This window comes from Tinamus guttatus, unplaced genomic scaffold (assembly GCF_059628265.1).
Source record: "Tinamus guttatus ecotype Peru unplaced genomic scaffold, ASM5962826v1 Tinamus_guttatus_pri_ptg000240l, whole genome shotgun sequence".
Lineage (NCBI taxonomy): Eukaryota > Metazoa > Chordata > Aves > Tinamiformes > Tinamidae > Tinamus > Tinamus guttatus.
Window position 1 is genome coordinate 9,986,470 of NW_028288774.1, and position 26,195 is coordinate 10,012,664.

The 26,195-nt window shown below is 45.0% G+C and overlaps 1 protein-coding gene across 10 annotated transcripts in view; it reads left to right on the forward strand.

Annotated features, from left to right (window-relative positions):
* BRSK2 (BR serine/threonine kinase 2) overlaps window positions 1-26,195 on the forward strand; it is a 270,165-nt gene that overhangs the window by 129,311 nt on the left and 114,659 nt on the right. The gene's annotated exons all lie outside the window — the stretch shown is intronic.

Genomic DNA, 26,195 nt, shown 5'->3' on the forward strand with positions numbered 1-26,195 from the left:
CTGCTGGGGCAGACGTGTGTTGGGCTTCTGAGATGCACCACAATCCAGTGGTGAAAGATCCCTGTGCACTTAAACCAGTCATGGCTATAGGTGGTTGTAATTCCCTTAGTATCCACCGAGCTGTGCCACTGGAAACTTAAAGATTTTATCTGAGTGCTTCTAGAAGTCATAGTATCAGGTTTATGCCTAGCTTTGTGATAAGCATCTCCTTACGTTAGTGTCTTTGACTGGAAATCTAAACAAATAAATAAAAATACCTGTAAAAGTTTCTTCATGTCATTTGGTGATGAGAAAGGCCAAATCTACCTAATAAAGTAGAGGACAGCCCCCACTGCAACCACCAGCATCCCACCAGGCAGCGACCTGCAAATATCGCTTACAGTTTTGCATGTAGCTTCCAGCACTTTACTGAGGTTAGTTTCTGTATGAGCACATAAAACTTTATGCCGTCATTTATTCTGTGCACTTGTGTGTGTCAGCTGGTTTCCAGCACAAGTGAGTATAGGAACCTTACTCAGAGCAGAAGGAAAATGGAGATTAAAGGAATAGGAGGTTGGTGAATGTCAGGCACAGAAAGTTTACTTTTCAAGGAAAGATTCTTAAAGTTTATATTCAATTGTAATATTTTCCAAACTTGCCTTTCTGGTATTGCAGTAAAATATTTGCTCTCCTGCAGTGTTGTGAATTCAAACAGTATTCTGGTAATGCTTGGAAATTAGAAAGTGCCATAAGCAAGAAATCTGCAGCTCAAGGGATGATTCCACCTATGCGGGGAGCACAGCAAAAGCAAGCCATGCACGTAATGGAAAAACCTGAATGAGACATTACATACTTTGAATATTTTCAAGAGTAACATACTAGGAATATTTTTTTTATAAAACATGAGTATTATGATAACAGAGAGATGCTGTCAGTATGCAGCATCTTGTAAAACCATTTTATTTACGTCATTGATTTTCAGAGTAGGAGGCAAATCACTTAGCATAGCAAACTGATCTCTCTGCTTTAGTTTATTTGCATTACTCCAATTGTAGCATAAAATCTTAGTAATGAAACAGTGTTAGGCCCTTGTTTATACAGCCACACACTGAAAAGGGCCACGTTTTGCTTAACATCCTCAAGGTCCTCTCAGAAGGAAGTAGTGTCTTTTGTCAGGATTCTCGCCTGCAGATATTTTCCTGTGAGATTTTCTCTTTCAAGGATTCTGTACCCTGTGCTCAGGAACAACATATGGAATTGAAGTAGTTAGCTCAGTTCTCGCCTAAACTCAGTAACCAGATGTCTTTTCAGGAATGCCCCGGGTCTGATGGGCAGAGGCAGGCTGTGAGATTTGTAAGTGAATTTGGAATTCACTGTGCTATTAGCCAGCTCAATCTAGCCTGGCTGAAGGAGAAAACTGCTCCCAGCTTTCAGCAGTCCCAGGGTGGTCATTGCCAAGCAGCCAGCTGACAGGCTGCTGGGCGACTTCAGCAGCCGCAGGGCAGTAGGCGCTGGCGAAGCCAAACGCATGGCGGTGTGGTGGCATCCTGCTCTGCAAATCTGCCCCCGGCTCATCGGCTCCAGTGCCTCTCTGAGCCAGAGGGCCCTGCACAGCGGTCTCTGGAGCCAAACGTTTCAAGTCCATAGCCACTCTCCTAAGCCAGGCCCAGATTGATGGATCTTGCTTTACTCCATCCCTGGACAGAAAAACTGGATCTGACAAATACTCACACCTGCTTCATGAAGCTGTAAAACTGCAGTGCTCTGGCCATTTATCCTAGAGCATAAGGAAGGAGTCTGCTCGCAGTCCTTTCAACATCTAAAATGACAGGCACAGACACGTACAGCAAGCTGCTCTCTCCTGCCTTCCCATTTCTATTTTGATTTGCTTCTTGCAGCCCTCACTTCTCCTGTGCTTTTGCAGTGTCTGTTTGTTTGATTTTGTGCATTCAGAGAACTGTTCCCTTTATTCTGCAGCTGCTCTTCATCTGAGCTGTGCAGAATTGTGAAGCATTTGGTAAAGTGCTTTCTAATCATAACGTAATAGTATCAATATTTCTGGGGAAAAGAATTTGGAATTGAAGCAGCTGGTCTCAATTACGAGAACTGCTGCTATGGAGATGATGCACAGGCAGCGCGATGCAGCGCGCGCTGCAGCAAGCGGAGCAGCCGAGCACCCAAGCAAACATTGCTGCTGGATGCAACGTGAGCCCTTCTGTGGGACCTGCCTGTTGGAGCCCTCTTCGTCTCCCAGGTCCACCTTGGTCCAGGACTAAGCAAGGAGTGTGGCTTTTGGGACAAAGCTGTAAGTGGCATTTGTTAGATGAGAATGAGGTTCCTGGTTCTGTTCTCACTCTTGTTTTCACACAACTGGTAAATATTTTGTCCATTCAAGTGCTTTGTTGATAAACTGCACTGATATGGATAGTGGCTGCCCAAGGTAACTTTTGCTTTGCTGTAGTGTAAATCCAAAAAAGAACCCTGAAGTGAACAAGTTTTAGGGAGTCTTTTGAGTTGAAAAAGGGCTCACTGATTTTGCTGGATTACTCCTGTGTCATCACTCTGGGGGAGAGAGGAGTTTGGCCTGATATGTAAAAGCTGAATGCATGTATAAAGCAGTAAAAAATCATGAAAATGCAGGCTCCTAATTGATAGATGAATTTTCAATACCACCGAGAGAGTTTATGACTCTTCTTTTAGGGGTTAAAGGTATTTTTTCCTCTGATATATCACATACTTGCTGAAAAGTGTTGGGGGACCTGATCAGACATACTCAGAAGCCGCTCATCTGCCCTCTTTTGACTCCCTGCCTGCAAAAAATAAACAAAGGGAAAGCTCCTCTTTTGGCGACCTGTCAGCCAAAACATCCTTTGGAAAGACAGACAGGCTGCTGTAGGAGAAGCAGCAGGAGCATAAAGGGTGAAGAGTGAGAGGGGGACAGCTGGCCTCACACTAATTATTTGAACACGCAGACATCCTGAGAAAGACACAGATGTCCCGCGCTTGATGACCACGACCGGAGCCCCATATGTGTGTGCCATGTGTGCGCGTGCGCCTGTTGTGTGCTACGGCCATATCCCCGATCCTGGCCTCGAAGCCGGGCAGGTATTTCCAGGCTGGGGGTGGGAAGGCACCGAGTGGCTTCCATGTTTCTCTGTGGAGCTCACTTGAAACACAGGTGTGGGATTGGGGGCAGTGGGTGTTTGCTTTAGGGCCTTGTGGTGGTAGTGAGCTCTTCTTCCAGAAAACTCTGCAAAAGGGGAGTCCACTGCCTTAAGCAGGAAGGGTCATTCAGGCACAGCATGGGAGGGATCACTGATTGCCTGGGCTAGCTGTGTGAAGAGGCGGGAATCAGGAGGGTATGTTGGCCCCTTGGAGCAGCCAACATAATCAGGGAAAGCGAACAAACAATTAGGTACTATTTGCTTGGTCTGTTCAACATGTCATTTCTTCCTGAGCTCCTGTTTCTGTAACTACTTTCTTCACTACTTTATCCTACCTTGATGCTCCTCTTTCTTTTCCACTTCCGTTCAGTTGTTCTTTTTCTTCTCTTTTAGCGCCTGTCATTTTTTTTCTCCTCTGTTCTGTGATCACTTCCTTTTTTTTCCATGGCTTTTCCCCTTTTGATATGGAAACTCAAGCAATAACTGTCATTGTTTTGCTGCAAAAACTGCTGAAACGCAGCACTTTCTGTTTGGGTATCCATTCTTCAAGAAGAAATGTTTTAAAACTGGGGGCAGTTCAGAACATCAGAACACATCTAAAGGAATAAGTAAACAATCAGAGCCCATGTTTTATGAGAGACTTGGGGGACTCAAGCTTCTTAGTTCTGAGGAAGAGAAGTTTTAAGAAATGACTTAATCATGGCCTGGAAATACTTGTGAGAAGGGGAGGCACCTGATGACAAAGGCTATTGCAGTCTTGAAGAAAACACACATTGGTAACTAGTAGTTGATAGCTCTAGGTAGACAAATTAAAAACAGAAATAATATGCCCATTTGACCACTGGGTGAAGTTACTCACTGGAACAAATTGGCCAAGGTTGTGGTGAGTTCTTCCCCATGGAAGAATATTATCTTTAATGTTAAACTGTTCTGTGCGTTTCTAAATCCTAGACTCTAGCTCAGCTTCCACTGCTGTACTTGTAGGATTTGGAGAAGGTTCTGTGATTGGTGTTATATGTTTCTTTGACTATATTAATACAACAGCCTCTGTGGCCTTTAATTCTGAGAATCTGTGAATTTCTAATCACATACTTGAAATCTGTAAGAAGTCACTCATTTCTGTAAGGAACATAAAGAGAGAGGCCCTTGCAAAGTATCTGCTGAAGCACAAATTTAGGTTCAAAATCAGATTAAGGTAAAGAAGGGTATTCATGAGAAGCAGCTTCTTTTTTTTTTTTTTTTTTTTTTTTTTTTTTTTTTTTTAGTACTTCGCTTTCAGACTTTTGAGACAAACTTTAGGACTGTGGCGTTGGCTGACCTAGCTGTTCCCAGCTGCCAAGTGGAGGCCTGATCTACTGAAATCATTAGCAGATGATAAAATTGATAGGATCAACTGTAGTGAGAAGCTAAGTCTGAGATAGGGTTCGTAAAGGACTGAATAGTGCATCAGGGTCCAAATTCAGTTTTGATCATGAAAAGGTCTATTCCCCTGAAGTTAGGGGATTCTGGCACCAAACCAGTGTTGGACCAGCTTGGAGTGTTTTTTAATGTATTCAACAGTAGCCTATTTTTTGTTTCCAGCTGCAGTATTTAGGAGTTTAGCTATTGACTGCAGTGGAAACGTTGTTAAGCAGCTGATGAATCCTTCTGAATGCCCCTGCCAGTGGATAAAAATGAAGAAACAAGACCATGTGATTTCACTAGTAAAATGTGTGCCAATGTCCTACATTGATCTAAATAAAAGATTTTGGAGCTAGCAGTATTAAAAATAGCAAAGAGATAGAAAAGTGTTGCCTTTCATTAAAAAGAAGTCCCAAAGAAAAAGTTTTCAAGCCTTTCACCAAGCTTACTAGGACTCCCTGATTAAGGGGCACTTTTCCCCTGCTGGTACTCACGTATTAGTCTCCTGATTAATCCTTTTATTTCTGCAAAAGGGCAATATTTGAGCTGTTTCTTATATTCATGGCGAAAAAAAGATGACATGACAAAAGAAACCAAATATCCCCAAAACATATATTCTCATATTCATATTTTTACCTGCTGCTGAACATGCAAATTAGAGCATGCAAATGTGTATGTTCAGTTGCATGGATCAGACCTTGCACCGTTCCCTGCATAGGCCTGTTATAAACTCACAAATTCATCCTTGTTCTGGCTTATCTTTAACCTGGAGAGTTACCACATGCTTGTCTGCTTTTAGCACTGGGGAAGAGCAGATTAGAAGCATGTGTCTGTGTGTATGTTTGACAGTGCGTAGGTGGTGAACAAACTGCAGGAATGATTGGCACTCCTCAAAGGATGCAAGTGCACAAGCGTGCGCTCGTCCCCCATCCCTGTGACCCTAGTTTGTATTCTGCGAGCAGCCTGTTTTGCACAGCTTCATGTGTGAGAGTCTGTCTTCTGAGTTCAATCAGACAAAAAAGCACCTTGCTCTATGAAAAACACGGGGAAATAAAAGGGGCTTATTTTCCCTGGCTCCCTTCTGCTATAGGGAGTTTGGGACTAGGGATCTGTTACTGAATGTATAATGCAGAGTGTTTTGTTTTAATCCGGAGCTCGTGGGGAGCATTGAAAGCCTGTTCACTTGTCATCTGTTTGAGCAGTTAAAGAAGTCGCATAATTGTATTTTCCTTCAGAGAAGAATTGCTCTCCACCTCCACTTTCCACCACACTCGCAAGTAGCACAGTTTGAGGTAATCTTAAAGGAGGAAATTAAACAAGGATCATGAGCACAAGACGTACCCATTAAGTGCGCGCAGCACCTTGTGCCCTCTAAAGTCTGTGTGATCAATTGGGGCATTTGGGCAAGCTAGAGAAATCATCGGACCTGTTCTTTGTTAATCTTTTTTTCTACATCCAGAGACTTGTAGTATTACATCAGCCTGGCTCAAATCTCTGTTGCACCAAACATATTCTACCCCCAATCCTGTGTGTGCAAACACATACACACCCATAACCTACTCTGCTCGTGCACTGCCGTGGTCACACAGCAGCAAATGTCCTTCAGGAACCCAATCTAAAACTAGTTGAAGTCAACAAATGCTTTTCCATTCATTTCACTTGATCCTGTCCCTAATGCCTGGATGGACATGATGACATGTCTAAATGTATCCTGCCATCTACTCCTCATCCACCTGTGAAGTAGCTGTGAATAATCAGTCCCTAAAAACCCTTTTTGTTCATCTTTAGCTGCTTCCACTGTGCCTGCATCGCACTTAGGTTTGGGGAGCCATAGGCAGTAGTTTGCCTTCAGTTTGCCTCGTCTGCTCAAGCTGCTGGGGATTCTTTTTCTGCTTTTCCAAAACCCACTTTAACAAAAGATGCTGATTCACTAAAATAACTTCTGATTCCATTTCACATTCTGGCTTGCCTTTCACATCCCAGATTCTTTTCTGGAAGCCTTTCTATTTTTATTCCCCTGGAAAAATAACCAGAATTGTATCGGCAAGAGCTCTAAAAGCAGTGAGATATCAATTCTTAAGTATATTGACTAAGACCAGAATCAGGCTCAGATTTTTGACTTGCTGCTGCTCTGATGCATTATAAGCACCATAAACATCAATATTCTGATCTACGCCAGTTAAGCTGTAATCTGTATCTGTCTGTGCCAGGCAGAACATTTGAACAAAGACTATAATCCAAAGCTCATCCTAGGTTTTTGCTGAAACAACTTTTCAGTGTTTCATACCCCAGCACACTCTTATGTTAAGAAGCATTTCTTTGGCCAGTATAGCTTATAACAGCTTCCTAGGCCAAATAAAATATGTCACTCGAGCGATTTTTAAATAGTGTGACTGTGAGCTTAGGACCAGCCTTGTGCCATCCATTAGGGAATGCAGGGCGTTTTTGTTTTGCATTTTTCTATCCAACATACAACTTTGCTGATCATTTGTTAAGGGCCCTTCCAGCGTCCCTTAATCTATCCTCACAGAGCATGCTATTAAATAATTGATACAAATTTGGGCAAAATCTTGGAAGGTTTGTTCTCGAGCTGTTAGAGGGGGCTAGGCACAATATTTCAGTGGTTTGCTTGCCTTCTATGTAACACGTTTCTCTCTAGTTGCAGGGTTTTAGGTATTTGGGCACCTCCTCTGTTACCAGATGTTCACTCTGAACGTGTTGCATTGTTCCTAGCATCCCAGACTGAGAATGCGCTTAATGTGCTGGTCCAGAAGAAGCAATCAGCTTTGGGTGTACCCTGCTTTGGGTGTACTGTGTATACTGTATACTTTGGATGTATTGAACATCATCCTTGGTGAAATATGGACATTTGAAAGTGGCAGGAAATTCTGGGGTGCCAAATGCAAGGCACACTGACTTTTGAGGGAGTGTTCAAAATTAAGTCAACTCAAAATAGGCAAGCACCCAAAGCTGATGGTTCATTCTGGAAATCTGGGAGTGATGCTCTACATTTTGCTAAAATTAACCCACCCAAAGTCACATTTTAGAACTTCTTGATAAGGTAAGGGGGCAGTTGTCAGCAGTTGTCAATGCTTAGGAAGAAAGATCTGGCCTACAAGCATGATCTCTTGCATATACCAGAGGCAGGAACACTCTTTAAACTACTTGCAGCTCTAGCAATAGGTTTCTCCTGTAGCGTAGAAGATATAAAATGAGGAAGAACCTCTAGAATGTGCAAAAACTGCCATCGCAGAAATACAAGGATATAGGAAAAAGTTGTTACTCTTCCCTATTGAATCTGAAGTGGTATTCCTCTGAGGTGATCATTTACACAGTTTTCCCAGAAAGAATTGCTAGTGTATCTTGCAGTGTCCTGGAAGGTTGTCATATTTCCATCAGGAACCAGTTGCCGTGAGTCCTTGTAACAGACTGGGTTTTAGTGCTGCTCAGTGTGCAGAAAAGCAGTGCGCATGTCTGGATTCATATGTGTGGAGATGGTCCAGCAGAAAACACTTGCTGGCAATAGAGGCAGAATAATTTTCCCCAGCTGTGAAATACTTCATACTGAAGTGTTTTTTTTTGGAGATCTTTTCCTCTTATATTTCCTTCCTAATACCCAGAAATAAATCCCCTTAGTCTAATGTTCTTATCTCTTTTCTTTGATGAATTTTTGCTCTTTGCTTCTGCTCTCAGCTGTCCCTGAATTTCCTTCCTAAATCCCTTCTGTCCTTTGTTAACCTCCTGTTGTCTCTCACTGTCCACTGCAGCAGAGGTTTTTTCTGTCAAAGCAGAAAGGAAAAACACATGCACAGTAAGAGAGTACACATTATCTTTTAGGTATTACATATATATTTTATGATCCTTCCCACCTCTTAAATTAGTCTCCAGTTTATCAAATCTGTGAACTCATAACCTTTACTTTCACAGCAAATGGATGAGATTGATCGATACAGGAAGGAGCCATGCACAGCTGTCCCCAGAATCATCTGGGGCCCAGTTTGCCCTTCCTTCTGGCATAGGAAGAGTAAGTCGTGAGGTTATTAGCTGTAAAAGAAATGGAGAAGGAAGTGCAGAGCATAGGAGGGAATAGTGTGGGTTGGCGCATTCTTCTGGACAGCAGGGCAGTGCAAACTGTGCATTCATTGCTCTATAGTACCAGCATAGTCCCAGGGCGTCTGGGCCTTGGGCCTGATAGATTTATTTCAAGGAGGCTGACGTGTGGAAGTCCAGCTACAGGTAGGAACATGGCTAAATACTGTCTGTAACAGTAACAAGGCTCAGTGACCTGTTAACCTTAAAACAGTCATTTATGAGAGGAAAGGGATCCTTATTCCTGTGTGGTGAGCAGGCCAGCAGTGGTGAGAACACTTTTAGGTAAAAGTGTTGACTGAAGACTGCTCTCCTTAGTATTGAGAAGAAAGTGCTACCTATTCCCGATGATAGAGGCTGTAGGGTATGATCAGTGATGGGTAGTAGTCCCTTGCTGCTTATGTGCTGTGGCAGTGTGTAGTTCATTGAGCCGCCCTGCAACTTGGCAACCTGTCTCACATATTTTTGGCAGGTATCGGTGGTTCAGTGTCTCTGTGTATCTGTTTGGCTGCAAATGCATCCCCAATACAAACTGAGTCAGCATTAGGATGCTCAAATGTCAGGGCTGTAGCAGATGATAGACCTCTTGAAGAAGAGAGGGCATATCAAGGAAGAAGAAACCTAGGATAATCAGATTGTTACAATTCCAAAACAGGGGAAGGGAGTGAAGCATTGTAGGCCATCCTCCCACTCCAGGAGGGACTGCTGCTTAGGTAGGTCAGCTGGATGTTGTTTAGCTTAGTTTTGAAAACTTCAAGGGATGGAGATTCTTCAGCTGCTCTGGGCAACCTCTTACAGGGCTGCACTACGTTCCTAGTGCTTTTGTGTCCCCTAACATCTAACCTGAACCTTAGTGTGGAACCTTAGTGATGAAAGAGACTGTACAAGCACCACAGCTGATGCATTCAGTAATGAACAAGTTTATGTCAGTCATCAAATAAAGACTTAGAGCAATTAAAAAAAAAAAGAAAAACAATATTCGTAAGAAAAGTTTAAATCTAGGAGAGTAGTAGGGATGATCCTGAATGCAATTCCATGGCAGGAACAGGCAATCAGTGAATATAAGGGCCAAGATCACACAGATTTAATGTGAGAAAAATCAGGAGAAATAAATGAGTGAAACTGAGGATCTCAGAATGAGATGGAAACGTAGGGGTCCAGCAGGTGCAAGAAAACATATCCCCATCAGCATGAACATCAATGCTGTTTAGGGCTCTGATTCAAAGGCAAGTGCACTGAGAGGACTCTGTAAGGCTTAAGCCTCCCATAGGAATTTATGGTAAAGGTCATATCTCTTCTGTGGTTGGATTCCCAACAAAAGATCAAGCATATTAGTAGGCAAAGGAAGTCATGAAGTCATGACTGGAGTCATAGAGATCTCGGTGATCTCTCAGGAAGGGAAACACTGGAAATGGCATCATGAATGCACTGGGCTGCAATGAATGATGTAATTAATTGAATTTCTGTAAAGAAAAGTTTGGATACAAAACACATTGTAAGCATAAGTAAAGTTCTGTAAATATAGTTTGAGGAAAAACTCAGAGCCAATACACGAAATAGCGAATGTATCAGCATACCTTCACTGCATTTCTAAAGAGATCTTGGCTATCTCTGACTTTCGTTTCTCACTCTCTCAAATTGCTGGTTCGCTCAGAGGCTTGACCTCCATCCTCTGATATCATTTCTCCAGCTGTCCTTTTCATTACGGGTCTCTCTTTCTATTCCACTTGTTTTCCAGGTGCAAATCCAGTTAGAGATGCTGGTTTTCTCTTCTCTTATTTTTACCTGTCTTTCGAAGAGCAATCCCATTCGTATCATCTTCCATTTCATCCTTCCCATTGCTATAATTGCCTAGTACTATTGCAAATATATTTTTTCTCCTGTTTTGACTCACAGTCCTCTATGTAGCTCGCTTCAGAATTCCTCACAGTCATCCTCCTTTATTTCAGCCACCACAGTGATAACCCCTCAGGCAGCTCTGTTAACTGTGTCCTCAATCCTCAGTTCAACCTTTAGCTGAGTTTAATATCCCTGTTTGCCTTAAGAGCTGCTCATTTGCCCTGGTCTGTCTTTTCAAAAGCTTGTAGAACTTAAACTAGGGTCTATTTTGTGTGCATTCTTAACCTCAAACAAGATACTATCATGTCTAGTGGTGTGATACCAGATCTGTTACTCTCAGTAGAACTGAATACTGAATTTAGTATAGCAGAAACAGAGGAGATGGAAAGAAAATGCTGCAACGGCCTGTCAGAGCAATCTGCTGCTTTATTTGCAGGTGCAGATGTCAACTTTAAAAGTTAAAATATTTTAGCCAATTTAAATTGACAGTTTTAGTGTTATTCTTGCAATAACGACCAGGGATACCTCAACCCACAGCACTCAGTGTAACGGGAGAAGTTGAGAGATCGGGGCAGAAGTGAAGAATTCAGCACCTGGCAGAAAGGTTATGTCTTGGTAGATTTAATGCATATGTAAGTGCTTAGATATCCTAAGCTTAAAGCCTTTACTTAAACCCCGTAGAAATGATGAATGAGCTTCAGGGCTTTATGGAATAAGCATCTTCCTGAAGAATATGTATTAATAAATCAGCCTTGGATACTTAGTGACATAGTAGTTGAAACACCCAAGTAGCTGCCGTGTGCCTCAGAATGTGTTGATACTAGATGGGATTTTTTTTTAAATTGATTTTGTAGCAGACAAATTAAGTACAGGTATTTGTTGCTTGGTGAGGAAGTGGAATATGAGGTAATTCTGTAGCCATCGTAGAAATAACTTGCTGATTTTCAAACAAGGATTCTGTGGCCTCAAATTAGTGTGAAACATAAGGGCCCAAGCTCTGGCTTATCCCGAGACCCCCCTTCTCTGGGTGGATTCAGTAGAAGTGCAGCTGTTTGCTACAGGACTGACTTTGGCCCTGTTTGTGCCATGTCGCAGATAAAGCTCTCAGCCTCCCTGGTCCTCTTGCTATGAGAAATAGCTTTTACTTACCCAAAGGCATTTTTGCTCCACCCCTTTTGTGCGTTTTCCGAGCCATAACATCCTTCTCAAACAGATGATTTGATTTTTATTCCTTTTATTCTTAAGTGATTTCCTGAGGGGTGAGGGGTTGTCCGTGCATACAGAAAAACTGTTAAACTGAGACCTCATTATAGTAACTTCAAATGGCTGGTTTAAACTGCTGACTGCCCATGTAATTCATTATGGTAAATGTCCTTTGCTCCTGGGCACCTCCCTCTGTGTGCTACAGCGATGCAGGAAGAAACGCAGAGCTTTCTGTGGGATCTTGGCGTCCCCTTTTGGCCCCCTCCCCAAGCCCCAAAGGGCAGGGACCGCGCGGGTTCGTGAAGTTAGTCTCTTCCTGCAGAATAAAATTCTCCCTATGGGTCTACTGTACATTTCTGCAATTATGAAAATACATAAATTAGAAAACCAGAGTAGAACAGGAATAAATTTTAGTCAGTAAAAATTGTTTGTAAATTCATATGTTTGCTTGAGAAATTGTGCCTTTGGAAATGGCAGCACGTAGCAGCATGCGTGCCACTTTGATACCCAGAATGTGCTGTAGTACAAAACATAATGAGCACATTATATGTGACCATCTAAACAGCTTCGATATCTGGAAAGGGAATGTGGCTGCCTTGTGAAAACTGAACCTCTGGAGTGGCAAAGATCATGTTATTGTATCAGAGGGCAGTTCTCCTTCAGCTGCCAATTCTGCAAAGCCGCGGGGAGCGTGTTCTTCCCTCTTTAAACTTGTGCTCAATTTCTCTTGCTGTTACACACATCCCATTAAGTCTGTCACTTGTTTGGGATTGTCTACTGGCTCTCTCCTGTGAGGGATAAGTAAGTACATGCATGTAATATTTTCATTTTTTATTAGGTTTAACAGTGGACATGCCCTGCCACAAGATCTGAAAGGACACCACATGGAAAACAGCCTCAGCAACTCTAATAGGCAAGAGGATCAGTTGTGGATTCCCACATTGCTAGGGAATTAGCTCCATACATAGGTTAGTCAAAAAGTATATTCATCTTCAAATGATAACTAGAAGCCCTAAGGGAAAACAGACTTTGTGGCAGCTGTTTTTCTCCCCTTGACTGCTCAGTTTTCTCTTTGTATTTCAGCTTTTTCTTGCCCTCAATTAACCAGTTCTTGATACCTGCCTGGCTTTGCAGAATCAAGCACTTAATCATAGATGAAGGCTAAACCTTCTTTTTCACAGAACAATTTAGCCTCTGAACCTCCTGCTCCCTGCGTCTTAGTCTTCTCATCCTTTTGCATTTCCCCTGCCCCTGCAATCAAACTTGTAATGAGTATCAGAAAATGCTGCCCATTTCTTTTCTTTGTTATTCTTGATCTTAGTAAACTACCATGACCAGCAAATGGGAGCAGTTTTTGATTGCGAGTTAGGACTCCTAGGCTGCAGCATTATCAACTATTGGAAAACTTGCATCTCCTTGAAAACTTGAAGCTTGTGGGAAGACTATCCATGTTTCAGGTTTGAAGCAGGCTGAGATGCTCTTTGCCTTGATTTTGGAGAACAAAATGACAGGCGAGTTGGAATGGCTTTGCTACAGCATCCATGTGTCTACTTTGTTACAATGCCAGTATGTGTTTCTTCCCGAGGAGTAGGGAAAGGCTGGTCCTTGTCCCACCTTGGGATCTGGTCACCATCTCTAGCACATTCACAGCTCATTTTGGTCCTTTTTGTTCTCCTCCCATTACAAGTTGAACTTACTTTTCTTTCATCCTCTCCTTTTCACATCACTTTCCTCTTTTGCAAATGATATATCAGACTTCCCAAGTGGTTCTTCATGTCACAACAGTGTGACAAATATTGCATGAGAGGCTCATGAAAGCCTTCCTTGGCCGAATGTAGCAGTCCTGTCTCAGCTAAGGCTCTTGTTGTTGTTGTTGTTGTTGTTGTTGTTGTAGGAAACCTGACAGTCCAGAGATCAGATGTGATTCATAGGAGGCTGCATTTGCCTCCTTCCCTGTATGTATTTCTTTGTGTAACTTGTTGCTGTTGTTTTCAAACTCCCAGCTGCTCCATTTCTCCTTTCTGTTGAATCTCAGAGGACTGAACAGCTCAGGAGGTCTCTGCTTTAGGCGTTTTCAGCCAAAGCCTGTGGACAGCAGAGTTATGTAACTCAAAGTCTACCCCAATGTATCTTTTCATATGAAAATGAAACAGAGGCCAAAACCAGGTGGCGGTTTTATCTGTGGAGCTTCCTGCTATCTCTATAGGTATGTGTTATGTTATTGTAGGAGAGTGCTTTGGCTTTGTGGTTTGATGCTGCAGCTGGAGGAGAGGAGATGTCCTGCACTACTGTGAGACATTTGCCCAGAGCTTTGGCACAACCACAGCTGGCGCTGCTGAGAAATCTTAGGTGTTGATCCTGATCCTGAACCATGCCAGGCTGGAGCTTTGGAAGCTTCAGCTCGAGTTGTGAGGAGGTGGGGACTGTGCTCTTGGTTCTCTTCTAGCAATTGGGTAAGGAGCCACCAAAGAGTTAGCTTGGGGAAAGTAAGCTATAGGCAGCGCTGTGCTTCCCCTTTCTCCTCTGCCGATGTGGGTTTATGTGCTTTCCTCTGCCTTGGTTCCTGTGGCACCTTGAAAGCTTCAGTAACTGCAGTCTGCTGAGATGGCAAGAGCAGGCTCGCTGCTGGCTAGCACAGCTTCCCGGGAGCGGAGCTGTAACCTGCTCTGCGCTGCCGCTTCTGCTGCCAGGTAGGATTTTCAGGCACAGGACTCAGAGCAGCTCCTGTGTGTGTATGTCACTCACAGATCCTCCTGTTTAATTTAGGGACCTTCTGGTCACCTCCTCTTCAATACAGACTCAGCGCTCCAGGATTTAGCACTGTAGCTAGAAGGCAACTTGAATCCTGAAAGCCATTCAAGCCTTTGACCTTGAATGTTCTTGCAGTTGTTAACAGCTCGTGCAGGTTTCCTGAGGAGATGGAAGAGTCAGTTTTGCAGTATGACTCTGCTTCTAAATGCGCCTATAAAAATTAATGGCATCTTAGGTTTCCCTGTTTGTTCTTTCTCTGTGGCTGGTGAATCAAGTCCTAGCTTGCAAGAGAGCAAGAAAATCTTCTAATGGCAGGTGCCACAACTGGCTCACTTGGTGAAATTACCTGAAAGCAAAGCCTCTTCAGGTGCAGGTTATTTGATTAGATCTACTGATGATGCAGGAGCCAGAGTTGATGTTATTCCCTCTGTTGTGGCTGTTTTTATTTTGCAGGGATGACAAAAGTATCAAAATCTTGTTTATGTCATTTGACCAAGCAGAATTGTCTACAAATACACAGCAGGGAGCAAGGGGAGGCTTTTTTGGAAAGCTCTGCCTACTGTGCGGTACAAACACTTATGCAACACTAGCACAGCGCGGCTGTTGGGGGTACAGCCGTACTGGCTAGTGTCACGTTAAACAAGACAAACTAAACCAGGGGAAATCCTGTTCTCCTGCTGTGGCTCCACAGGAATTTCTGTGGTCACAGGGTTTTTTTCAGTCACATCTTGTTGTGCTGCCGTCTGACACAGTCGTGTTGGCAGAACCCTGAAGTGCAACCCTTTTTCGGACTGTACATACGCTTCTTCACACACTGATTGCAGAAAGGTACCACCTGCCTCTCGTAACAGGAGACAGGTCTTTCCCAAGTGCCCAGTGAATCCCAGAATTATTTTAACTTGGGGACAGAACTACCAAAATAAGATACTGCATGATAATCAGAAAATTTGGTCCTGCAATGCAGCATTATGGAGAGAAAAAAAAAAAAAAGAAAGGCGAGCACGAGAGAAAGGGGAGCAGTTTGTCTCCTGTGCCATATAGGGGAATTCAGAGCGAGAGAACTGTGTATTTGGGTCAGCTGAGTCCTAAAGGAGAATTTTTCTGCAGTCTTTTCCACGCATTTTCATATGTTGTTGTTGTAGATGCCAGACTTTAAAGAGATAAATGTTAATAAGAAATAATCATATAGTTGTAAACTGCCTGTTCTGCTGCTGCTATTTCAAAGAAAGACCAGCTCAGCTGCTAGGGCTACGGCTGTGTGGTGCAACGCAGGGTCATGCCGAGACCCCTCAGTTAGCTCCAGACATGCTCTTACGGGAATGGAAACACTGCAGCCGGATCAGTGCAGCACTCAGCTTGGGCTCATTAGCCAGCGTGTTTGGAGACAGCTGAGATGTCTCTGCCCAGCATGGAAATTTCTTAGTTCTCCTCTCAAAGATCTCAGGTCTTATCCAGGCTTGTTCCACAACCCACTAAATTCCAAGCAAGTCTTTGCACTGTTTTGGTGCTCTTTGGACCAGACCCTGACATCATGTTGAGGAGTGTCTCCCTCGGGATTTTTGTTCTCATGTCTGCTATGCAGAGAAATCCTCCTGCATGGTGCTCTGCAGAGCTAGAAAAAACAACTCATAGAGTGCAGCGGGAATCAGCAAATACAGAAGTGTCACACTGAAAAAGTATCACATTAACACAAAGGATGCTTAGCTTGAAGCAGTTTTGTGGCATGCTGTCTGTGAGAAATGAAATGGAAGTCAAAACCAGAGTTCCCAAAGCTGCTTCACGCAACTGCCGTTACTCCCGCTTCACTCTGCTGATCTCTTCCTTAGTTCTTTTGCTTTTCCTGTTCCAGCCATTTCACCCAGGCTCAGGCTCTCCTCCTCACTATGGATCAGCAACAGTCTGGCTGGGATTCCTCAGTTCTCTCCCAGGTCTGTTATCTTCAGTTTTTCTACCTAAACTAAAAAATTCAGAGAGCAAAGTTTCTTCCAGACCTCCCCTCTGAAGATCTTTTAAAGCAAGCCTGAACCACTGCTCCCCTGCACAAACCATCCTCAAGGATGTGTGCATTTAAACAACCAATTGAAGAAGATAAGTGATTTTTACAGGAGGAAGAATCAAATCTGTATTTGTCCATTTGGTGCTCTGGAAGAATAAACTGAAGGTTGCCTAACATCGAATTTCCTGAAACCTGTGTGTCACTGGCCAGTGGTTTGAGGGGTGTATGTGCAAAGAAAGACTACCTGTATTTTTCTTCCTCAAAGAAGAAGAAAAGGATGTTTGAGAAAAAAATCTCTGTGATGTCCATATGACATGAAGTCTTGAACCAGTCAGATTTATGAAGAGGTTTGTAAGGTGCTCTAGTGTTCTAATGTGCCAACTATTGTCCTAGGGAAAAAAAAACATTCATTTGGAGAAATTACAAGACAGTGGTGCAGCAAAAGCGCTTGTGCTTTTCCTGTCCCCAAACTGCTGCTTCCACTTTGAGCCCTTGGTATAGATCGTAGTCATGGCCCTTTCTGAAGGCCTCTCGCAGTCGCTGCTGCAGGAATGCAGGACCACAGAGGTTTAAAACTGCCCCTGCCGCATCTCCAGCCCTGGGATTCCTGCCCCCGCAGCAGTGTCCGAGAGGCAACCGCCCATTTGCCTGTTTTGCCAATCAGCCTGGCACAAAGCGAACATGAAGCAGCTATGAATTAGTCCTGGAGATTTTGACAGTGGAGTTAGGGGTAGTGCATGTATGTGAACTGCTTGTGATTAATATCAAGTGTGTCTTTTTTTAGCAAGAAGCTGTCATCTTCAAAGTTCCCCCCATCTTGCTCATTAATTTTAATTTTTTTCCTAGTCTTCCTGTTAAAAATGAATTCTTAATGAGTGCTTCTGCTGCTTAAAATGCCTCAAATTCCCTCTGTAATGATGCCTCTCCATCAAACTGCAAACACATTCTTCGTAAACAAGAAACAAGACCTTGTGGCATGCAATTTACATACCTTCTGTGGCATCTTTTAATTTATAGTATTTACATTTATTTTTATTTTTTTCCGTCTATTGCACCCTGGTTATGCTGAGTGAACACATGATGGTGACGGTTAATTATCATTTATCTTTTTACTTGATCTCTGTTTAAAGAAAGTCTGTTCATATACAAGCAGTGTTTGTGGTCCTTCCGCCTCTAAGTTTGCAGAAAGTTTAACTTACTAGTAGCAAGTGCTTCCTGTTAGCACTTGTGTTTCACTGTAGTTTGGGGGCTGGGAATTGTATTCTAGAAAGTGTTTTCAGTATTTTAAAAGTCTATTCCTACTCTTGGGCAGAAGTTTGAATCCCATAGACCTGGGTAGTCATTAGCTGGTAAGTTCAGCTCCAGTTGGTGCCAGAGAAAGGTGTTTTTTTTTTTTTTTTTTTTTCATTGGTGTGTACAAGGAAAAAGGAGTCTCTCTGTAGTATGTTTGTAGTCTCTTTGGTGTGGACACAGTAGCCAGGAAGGGCAGAGCAGAAGCAGAAGGCCAAACCTGGGCGGCAGATCCGGCAGCGTGTTGCCGCCTGTCTGTGCAAGCGGACTGGACAGTAAGTGCTGCAAAGGCTCCATAGCAGTTGGTGAGCTGTTGACATAGTCCCCAAGAGGACTCCTCCTTTCCTCTTATTTCAGAGGACTCCTCTGAAGCACTTTAAAGGCCGTCATCTCCTTTGTCCATGTTGGAGCTGCCATCTCATTTCCAGGGGATACATTCTGTAATACAAAGCAGCAAGTGGAGGTTTGCACAGGCTTGTGAAGATGGAACAACTGCTGTAGGGCACATCATCACATGGACAATATCCCATTCCTCTGTGTGCCACCAAGAATCCAGTTTCACTTTTAATCCAATTTAGTCAAGTGGAGGTTGTGCCTGAATGACAGAGAGCAGACTAGGCTGTGTGGAAATGGGTGGTCAGAGATGCTGTAGCACATACAGGTAGATGTTGCCAAAGTGCCAGTGCCCCATCTTGCTGAGCTAGGTAAGTCATAACTCAGTCCTGACTTATTTTAATTTTTTTTGTTTATTTTGAGCATTTAACAGGCAACACTGAGTGAAATGATCCCTGAAGGAGGAAGAAACAGCCTTGTGGTGTGAAAGGTGAGGGTGCAGGTCAGGAGGGAAGGACTAAAAGCTTTCCCTTGTGCTTCATGGATGCTACGGAAGGAAATAAGATCTCTGCTCTTGTTGCAGTCACATTGCACTTTGTGGTGGCATTTGGCTTTGGCATGATGTCCTTAAAACTTCCGCTTCTCAGCTCTCCTCTTTCACTGACTGGTTCATAACCTGCTTTTTTTTTTTTTTTTTTAAGGACATTCTGCTGCTAACAGAGAGGCTGAGCATGGGTCTCCAGGTTTTTTGCTGTTAACCTGGCTTGTCAGGCAGCAGGCAGGGCATGTTCCTCACTGCTCTGTCAAGTGGGACTCGGGGCTCTGGCCTGCATCCCTGAGCAAACAGCTGCAGCCATGTAAGATGTTAACATCCTCCTGCAGCTTGTCACTGTCCCCATGGCAGGGGCCGCAGAAGAGACCACGCATCAGCTACAGTAGCACAAGCTCTACAAAGAAGCACAGAGCTGTGCTTTAAGCTGATGGTTTGCTGCGTAGTACATGGGAGTTGCTAAGTGCAGGTGCAGGGTTCAGTTGTGTTGATTCTGCTGCAGGAGAAAAAACAACTGTGGAAAAGCAATAAAGCGAATAAGCGGGGGCAAGTACTGTCCACAGCCCAGCGAAGGTGAGAAAGGGGCCTGCCTCCCTCATTCTGCTTAGTGGGGGCTCCTTTGGTGCAAGAGAATATGACTAGGCAGCTCAATTTCCTTCCTGTTGCCTGTGTTCCCCTTTTTGAAGGGAGCAAAAGCAAGGCCAGGTTCTGAACGTCAAAAAGGAAGCGTGCCTTATGGCTTGGTTCTCAGGCCAAGACTGCTAGGGTCTCAGTGGACAGACATGCTGGTCTTCGTGCATGGCACAGTGGCCAGCAAGGATAGTTTTCCCTTGTCTGCTGATTATTCAAAATTTTCCCCACGTATATTTTATATATATAAATATATATGTAGACAAAGTAGTTGAAATAGTGGTTGAAATATGAGCTTCTTGCAGTCGTGACCTCAGCACTGGCTCCACTTAGTCCAGACCATCTCATTCTAGTTTAAGATACTCTTTTTTGTCATAAAATTTAATACCCTTTGACGTTTAGGCTGGGTGGGGGGGGAAATGGTTTTTAGTCCACTCCCTATGCAGAGCAATTTGGGAATAATTATTTATTTTAAAATGAACTTTCTTGAACAGAGAAAGAACCAGGCGTGTAGATGTGAGATGGGTGTATTTCGCCCTTTGAGTTCTAGAGAACAAAGACACCTGCTCTGGAGAACTTAGGTAGACTCCCTTCAAAACCAAAGGCAAATCCAACGGTGCACGAATATGAACACTACAGATGGCAACCAAATGGCCTTTGGTGGTAAGTTACTGAGCCTGATCTGGTCATACTGCTAATTCATAGCGTGTGCCAGCGAACGACTGCAGCTGCCCTGTGGGCACAGGAGCACAAGGCCCACCGGGAGCTCCTGATCAGAGGAAGATGAGGGTTAGACTGTACGTGCAGTTACATCCCCGGTAAATCCATGCCTGCTTTTGTGCCGTGAGTTCCCAGAAGTCAGAAGAGGCTCCCTCCTCTGCAAAGTTTTCTCACCCAGTCTTTGGGTCGTGAAGGGAACGCAGCGCTGCAGTGCGATGCAGCTCCTGCCGCACTCTCCTCTGCGGGAGCTGCTTTTCCAGGGAGCGGAGGTCGGCCTTTGAAGAGTTCTTAGCACAGCCAGAACCTCGTTTGTGACTGAAGCTGCTCTGGAGGCCGAGGAAGATATGTCTTTAATGAGCTACCCAGGCCTGCCTGTCCACGGCGCTCGTGCACACTTAGGAGTCATTCTTATTAAAGCTAGTATTTGTAGGCACCGTCTGTCCCCCAGAGCAACTGTTTATCTCCTAAACAAGAATGCCCACACCTGCCTCTGCCCTCATTACTGCTCCTTCCCCACCTGGGGCCTCCTGCTCGCTCTCTCCCCTTCTGAAGTGCGCGGGAGCTGCAAGTTGACGGCAGAGGTTTCTGGGGCCTGTAGGTGCTGCGTGCGCCATATGACGATGCAGAGGGGAGCCTTCCGGTCCAGCAGCTGGAGCAAATGTCCACGAGCCCGGCGGCGCGGGGGACGCGGTGCCGGCTAAGCAGCTGACTGCGTGGCCTTGGGCAAGTCACTTGACCTCTGTGCGCTTCAGTTAACCCAGCTGGAAAATTGGGTAAAAAGCAGAAACCTCAACGCTGTGGCTGCGCCGAGCTCTCCTGGGAAAGATCTAAATGGCAGGAAGGTGGGTGATGCCTGCTTGAGGCGCGTGAATTATGGGAGCTATTTGGAAGGCTGGAAGTGCCAACCGGTGCAGAGAGCTGGTGCCCAGGTGCGTGTAGAGGCTGGTCACAACAATTGATGGCAGCGTTCCCTAGAGAAAAATATGCTTGGGTTTTGTCTCAGGTCAGGCACATGCCATTCTCACAAGAGATGGAGCGGGCAGCTGTGACCAGAGCTTAGTGAATGGCTGGTATATTCACACACACTCCTCTCCTCTGAGTCTTGAATGTCCCAGCAACTCTTGCTGTTCAGTTTTAACTAAAATATGGGCGCTCTGCAGATATTTTGGTAGATGAATCTCGCAGGAAAAACAAGGATTAAGCAAAGGCACTGCATGTTGAAACAACTCCTCTCTTATTCTACACTGCTTTCTTCAAGCATCATGACTGACTTGGACCTAGCATTTGCTTTTGCTGTAGGGAGGTATGGTGTCCAGTCCAGGGAAAGAAAGTGGCACAGCATGAAATTCAGGTGTAAACTTCAGCCAGAAATAAAATGATTTAAATGGCAACAAAAATTCACTCTGCTCCTCACAAATTCCCTGGTGTAGCCAAGTGGCATTTTTCCCAGTTGCAGTGCAGAGGGATTCATATGAAGAGCAGACCCGTATGTGCTCCCAAGTAACATTAATCATTGGCCAAGGTCAGCAGGACAGAGCCTGCAGTAGTGAAGTGTGTTTATCATGCATCACTCCTCCTTGTCTTTTGCCTGGCCTGTTTGGTTCACCTGCATGTGCTCACCAGCTCATGCCATCCGTGCCTTCCCTCTCTGCCTCCCTCCCTCCCCGTGTAACTCAGTGGTAACTGCCATTGCTGAAGCGAGAGGCAGGCACTTCATCCTGTCAGCCAGGCGCCAGTTTGTCTAATCCTGGGCTGACACGCTTGGCTTTCGGCTGTGCTCTTGCTCGCCTGAGGTGCTCTACCCGCCACCTTTGCACTAGCTCCCGCCCGTCACCCGTGCTTCTTGCTGGGCCCGTGTGAGCGAGAGCCTGCGTAGAAGGACGGGGAGGAAGAGAAGCAGGAAGCAGTAATAAATTACCGACAGTCATCACTGTGAGCCATCTGCAGAAATCCCCATGACAATGCAGGCGCTGGGGATATTGCTTGTAAGCAGTGCTGTTAACACCTTCTGCAGAGGAAGAGCTTTGTGAACACCCACTGATCGCGGAGAAGGCACCCACCCAAGTTTGCAGCCGGCATTAATAACCCTGCAGAACAACACGTGCCAGTTAGACGCAGCAGAGCTGTTTATCTGCAGCGCTGTATGGGGAAGCTGCTGAGGGGGCTGCGCTTCTGTATTTCTGATAGGCATTTAGCCACATCTTCTATGTAAAAAAAGTGTGTTAACAGAATGATACAGAGCAGATGGTAGCCTTTAGAATCATTATTGTGTTATTTTGCACAGACTTGGCTGAAGCATGAATGTGGTATTGTATGAACAGTTAGCAATGGGCAGTCCTTTCTCCAGATCTTACCATCTCGATAGCCAAATACAGGACAGATCAAGTGAAGTGACGTAACAGGTGTCACAGGGAAGGTCAGTGGCAGAGGTAGAGAAGAAAATAGGTCTCCCGGCATAATGTCCTAGCCGCTCTACCATGTGCTCTGCGCAAGCCCTGCTTTTCAGGGGAGAGTTTCACAGTGCTTTGCACAAACTGAATGAATCACCACCAGAATCCCATGGGATACCACAGTCCTAAGAAAGGAGTGTTACTGATCCTAGCCTTAGGAACCCAAGGCACAGGTAAATGGCAAGTGAACACCTAATGTTTTCTCTCATGGCCCTTTTCCAACTATTACTTGAAATATTAGTAGCTGGCAACAGGCCTGCTGTTCCTCTTTTCATGGGGAAGGAATCGGTCAACAACAGACTGCTAAATCTAGCCCGTAAATCTTTGATCACTTCTATGTACAGAGGTATTGGAGGAAAATAGGTTTTTTTTTTTTGTTTTAATGTGTTCTTCCCTCCTTGGAAAATTGTTTCATCACTAGGGAGCATGGCCTGGCACAGCGACTAGAAGGAGGTCTGGTGTGGCCAGTGTAGGTCAGATGAAGCTTCGTCCATCCATTGAAACATTTCCTAAGATCAGGACTGATAATGTCTTCTGCTCCCTAGGGGGCAATCCTGCTTTTCCACCTCTTCTTACTGCCTCAGAGACATGCAACACTTCTGACTTCAGGGGTCCAAGAGATTTTGGGACAGTTTTGTGCCTTGGATGTAATTTTTAGAGCCTGGAATTTGAGGCAGACAGCTCGGATTGGTGTCTGCTGGTGCTGATGGAAGGCAAGGCCACAAGCTCTCCCTGGAGCATCATGCAGCGATAACTCCTGCTTGGCAGAGAGAAAAGGGTTTAGATCCTGATTATTTACCTTGAGAACAAGGTTGGTGTCTCCATTTATATTGGTGAATGTTTGTCCAAATGCACTGCTTTTCCAGGAAAAATGCAAGCTATATTAAACACCTGACATCTGCTGACTTTCAGGTGCCTGCCAAGTTCTGCCCTGTCCCAGGTGTGCTTGTTCCCTGTGAAGCTGTTGCTGCCAGCACAGCAACAACATGCTGCAAGTAGAAGAGGAGCTGGTGACGATCAGTCTCACCGATAGCCGTGTTGGCCGAGTCAGACTGTGTTTCCATGCGCTCAGTCCCCTGCCTGTCACGGGTTGCAGCTGTGTGCTACTGGAGCCAGCTCTAATAGAGCTTGGGCCTCTCTGCTGGTGCATGTGAATAAGCCAAGCATGGTATGCAGGAATTAGGTAGGGTCTCTTCAGGCATTTTTAAACTCACGAGTGTACTTGATTTTTACTTTTTTCCTTGCAGAAGCCACCAGAACAGATCAGAGCAGTAGTCCATGTAGGTAGTAAGACTTTTCTGCCTTATATCCAGAAGAAATCATAATTTTGAATGGAGTGGTGCCTATATGACTTTGTATTTCTCACACTGCACAGAGAGCAAATACTTGATCCTCTCGTCATGTACCTTAGTCATTTCCAGTAATTAAACCTCTAGGAAGGCATCAGTGAGGAGAGCTAACAAATTATCATTTGGGAGCTTCCCATTAATGGGGGAAGAAAGGTTTCTTCATTCTTATGGAGAAAATGGAAGAGGAAACGTGCAGCTGTTTATGGTGTAGTTTCACTGAGCAGAGCAGAAAGGCTGCTGTTGACTGAGCAAGGAGTTCCTCAAATGAGTGAGTTCCTGAGAAACGGGTAGAAGCAGAGGCCAGTAGGTAGTTTTCATCTGATGTCTCAAATGCTCTTATCACAGTCCTGGCTGTATGCTGGCCTGCTGTTGACCATGGCTATACCCTGAGCATGAAGGACAAGTGGCAGCCAGAAGGAGCCGGGAGTCAATTAACTGGTTGTGGCAGAAGGTTTAAAACAAACAACAGGAAGGGTCTTTTTGCCTAGCGCCATCATTAAATTGTGCAAAGCTGTGGGACCCAGACGCGTGTTTAAATTCAAAAAAGAGCCCAGACAGGGTGGTCTGGGTACGTATTCCAGGTCAGGAAGTCTCTAAGTTGCTGACTGCCAGAAGTCAAGGGGTAGATGAACTCAAGAGCAATTGCTGCCTTGCGGCTCTGTCCCTGGTTTCTACAAGCGGTGGCTGCTGGGGGCTGGCAGGCAGGCCCTGTACTAGCTGGGGCTTGGAGCTGACTCCCCGTGGCTGCTTCTGTGTCCTTAAGCCACTTCCAGCCACCTCTGCCTCCTCTCACAGTATGTGCAGGTCAGCTAGAACTGTGTGATTAGATGCATCAAAACAAAGGCGGGATCTTAGATGGAGTGCTAGCAAAATGTAAATAATGACATTAAGCATTGTATTATTAGTCATAGTACTTACACCATATTTCAAAAATGGATCTCATCAAAAGTGACTTTAAATAATTAAATTATAAGACCAGAATCACATGGATCAATGCATCTTCCTCTTTTTTCTTTCTTTTTATTATGATGTTGGTAAATTCGGTGCTGGCTTTTGACGGCTGAGCACGTGCAGAGCTGCTCCGTTCGGCTGCTGCTTTGGGTGCACTCAGGCCCAGCCGTGGGCTGCCACGAGCTCACATGGAGGCCATGGGGCAGGGATGAGCCCTGTCTCGGGATGAGAGGAGGCATTGCTGCGTGTTGTGCAAGGTGATCGGAGCCTCCCTGGCGTTTCCCTGCCCTCGGTAGGACGATTCGGCTCCACGTTCACTGACAGTGGAGAAAATACTTGGTGCGCCTGCTCTTTGCCATTAGCAAAATGCCCTTTGGAGCAGGTGATCATTTAGAGAGCTCCTTTGTTTGATAAAAGGCATTTGGGGTTTGGTTGAGCGGAAAATGTATTCATTGCAGATTAACTTTCAGTTGTAGCTTTTTTTTCTTTCTTTTTTTTTAAGCTGTCAGTGTATATGGGAGCTTGGCTTTGTATATATAATCCCCATGCTCTGGGAGAACCCATTGAAAAAAAAAAAAGAAATGTGCTATTTCCCATGTGTATTGATTGAGTGCAGCAAGGGTCAAAAATGCTGGGCTTTTCTTCGTGTTCCTGTTGGGCCTTGTGAGAGTTGGGAGCGGGCTGCACCGCTCGGCAGGCGGCCTGTGCCCGCTCCTGTCCCGCGGCTCCGCTGGGCGCTGCGGCCTGGCCCCCTGTGCCAGCCAGGACCACGGCCGACACCAGGGGTGTAGCTCGCGTCATCCATCTCTTCACCTCTCTGACCTTCTCCCTCTTCCTGCGGCGCAGTCTGAGCCCCTCCTCTCCCTTGGGATATCGTGTTGGCGACGTGGATAAACCTCCCGTATGTCTGGACACAAAGTCACTCAGTTAATGTTACCTAGGGCTAAAGTGATGCCAGAGCCCGGAATTGCACAGTGAACCACCAAAGGGCGAGACTGGGCACTCTGAGTCACCAGAACCTCTTCCTCTGCTTCCCTGCCTTGCCAGGCTGCTTCCTGCAATTTGTGTTTAGCCAAGCTGGTACCAGGTGCGGAGAATATGTTCGTCCCCCCGCCCAGTCCTGAGGTGCTACATTTGGAGAGAGAGGAGAAGAGTAGCAGCAGTTCTAGTGACCTTTATTTTGTTCTTGTCGTTGCCTTTTCTTGCCTTTAAGGGACTGGTGGGCAGCATTTGATGCTCGCCAGGCACTGGTGCACGAATGCTGGGTCGCCCCTTCTGCCCACACTCTCCCTTGCTTTCTCCGAAGCCTCATTATGATTTTAGCCCCGGTCTGGAGAGCAGCAGCGTTTAGGATGGTGCAAGGATGCCTTTAGGATGCGTGTCAATACGCTCAGAAAACGGACAGTGGAGGGGCTGCAAAGTGAGGGAGTGAGAACTGGGTCAGACCAGAGCTTCCAAAAAGCTTAGTCTATTCGGAGAGGAGCACAAGAAGCCGGAATA